We start from the raw sequence: 2,810 nt of genomic DNA, 5'->3' as shown, positions 1-2,810 counted from the left end.
CTTTCCTCAAGTGTGTGAGTCCGGGTTGACTAGCGAAACAAATCCAGAGACACTCATGTGTATAAGAAAGAGCTTTATATCAAAGAGCAATTATCTATTGAGAAAACATCCCAGCTCAGCCCAGATCAAGTACCTAAGTCCGATATCAGCCCCTATGTCCGATACCAATCTGTTCTGTGACCTTGACAGTTTGGAAACATTCAGTAGAATATTCCTCAGTTTGTATTTGTCTGGGGAACTTGGAATGGTAAGGTCGTCAGTGACCTTGGACCCTTCAAGAGGTTTGGACAGCCACGTCCAAGACACAGATGTTCACAATTCTTAGCTCTCAATAATGCCAGTGCCCAATGGATGATTAAAAAAAAAAAAAGCAAGCTTTGTGGGGCACCGGATTTAGCTCCTCAGTAGGGTTTCAAGTTTGGGATTTTTCTTTTTAAAGATCTGATTTGCTTGAAATTCAAATCGGAGAGATTTCTTTAATTGCCTGCTTTGCTAAGCTGGCTGAGTCTTAAGGGATCCTGCTGGGCTTGTAATTTCTCTGACTTTGATCCTTCGGCCAGGTGGCTGAGGGTTCTGGCAGGGCTGGTGAGCTGGCTGCTGGTTTGGGAGTGGGAAGTGGGCTGGTGGGAAGAGAGGTCAAGGTTGGACCGGGATGAAAAGAGCAAAGGTGTCCTTGGGCAGGCAGTGCGCTCGGCGCTCTGGGTAGCTTTCCTCATCCACACTTCATCCAGACACGGATGGAGGGAAATGTCATTGGTCCCATTTTGCAGATGTGGTGACTGAGATGTAAAAAGGTGACTACAGTTATCTCTCGTTCCTTAGCCAGGAAGTGCCTGCGCTGGGATTTGCACCTCAGAAAGGGCTGATTCCAAAGCTGTTTCCTGAAACACCTGTCCTCCCCCCTACCTCCGCCAGATGACAAAGCAAACAAGGTCAGAAAGATCCAGAAAGAACCAAAGTCTATGGATGAGGAGCAGGCAATTTGAGCCAGGCACTGCCTTGAAGTGAGGCTGTCACCCATTACATTGGGTGTCTGCACCAGGCTTGGGAGGTGATCGGACACAGACTGGTAGCAGAGGGCCTGGGTTCAAATCTGCTTCTGCCACTGACCAGCTGTGTGACAGTGGACAATGCTAGCGTCTTCTGATGGCCCCCCTAGATCCACTTCCTTCCACCTTCTCTGCCCTGGAGGCTCGCTACATGGCTGGCTGCCTCACAGGCTCTCGTGCCTCTGCTTCTGGGGAGAAATGGGTGGTGGGAGGAGAGGAGAGTGATTTGTGGTATTCACTTCCCAGCTCTTCCAGGGGCCCCAGGTGCGTTTGTCTCATGAAGGTCACATTGTCAACCAGGCAGGACAGCGGCTCTTGTGGGTTCTGGGAGCCACCTGTACCCTTTCAGCTTTAGGGTTGGGTTGCTATCTGCTTCTAGTATTGCTAGCTCCTGGCGACTGCACAGTCCCTGTCGGGTCCAGGGAAGTGCCCATGCAGATGCCAATCATCCCTTATTACATTCTCCCTATTTCACGAATGTCGCCAAGTGGAAGAAGAGGGAGGCCTTGATCTTGGAAGGAGGAGCAGAAGAAACAGCGTGTGCAAAGTGATCGTTCACCAGTTGTTGTTAGGGGCCATCGGGTCTGTTCCAGCTCACAGCAACCCCCTAGAAAGGGGGTCTGCACCGTCCTCACAATGGTTGGGTTTGAGTCCATGACTGCAGCCACGGTGTCAACCCATCTCATGAAAGGTTTCTTTTCACTGGCCTTCGACTTCACCAAGCATGATGCCCCTTTTCCAGGGACTGGTCTTTCCTGATAACGCATCCAAAGGACGTGAGACAAAGTATGGCCGGCCTCATTGCTAAGGAGGCTTGTGGCCGTGCTTCTTCCAAGACAGGTGTGTTTGTTCTTCTGGCAGACCCAGATCCTGTCAGTACTTTGTTGGAGTGCTTATTATGAAGCACTTTCAGTAGCTTTTACTGCGTGGTTATTATGGTCTACCCAAAACAAAACAAAACAGAAACACCCCCATCCATTGCGGATCCTGACTCATAGTGAGCCTGTAAGGACAGGACAGGGCAGAGCTGCACCCAGGGTTTCCAAGGCTGTTATTTCTGTGGCGGCCGACAGCCACGTCTCACAGAGTGGCTGTTAGCTTCGAACTGCTGACCTTGCAGTTGGCAGCTGAGTGCTTTAGCACAATGCCACCAGAGCTCCTTATTTTATGCCAGGGGTTCTCAACCTTCCTAATGCCTCGACCCTTTAATACAGTTCCTCATGTGGTGGTGACCCCCCTCCTAACCATAAAATGATTTTCATTGCTAATCCATCACTGTCATTTTGCTAGTGTAATGAATCGGGTGACCCCTGTGAAAGGGTCATTCAACCCCCAAAGGGGTTGCGGCCCACAGGTTGAGATCCGGTGCCCTAGACGCTGCCCACTGTCTGGGGCAGGAAGGCAACTAGGAGTATGTGGCCAGGGTGGGAATTCATGAAACAGCAGGGCAGGGCCCAGTCATCTCGACTGCGCTTGGAACCATGAATCCCTGGGTGCCTTGGCCCAGCTGGGAGATGGGATGGCACTGAGGTGTGCTGCTCTGATACCAATGTTCAGGATCACCTGCTCTCACTGCTGCACTTTCCTGACCTCATCCCTTTGGCAGCGTGCTTAGCCTGTTTGTGCCTTGACCTTTCCTTCTGTAACATGGGGATACCCAAGCCCATTATGGACCCACGGTGTGCTTGTGAGGATTAGGTCGGTTAATGTGCCAAAGTACTCCGGCCATCGCCTGGCATATAATGAGTGTGACGTCCGTGT

The sequence above is a fragment of the Echinops telfairi genome, unplaced genomic scaffold, assembly GCF_000313985.2.
Source record: "Echinops telfairi isolate 266 unplaced genomic scaffold, ASM31398v2 ScPeMD7_7412;HRSCAF=8450, whole genome shotgun sequence".
Taxonomy (NCBI): domain Eukaryota; kingdom Metazoa; phylum Chordata; class Mammalia; order Afrosoricida; family Tenrecidae; genus Echinops; species Echinops telfairi.
This window is presented reverse-complemented; position numbering follows the sequence as displayed.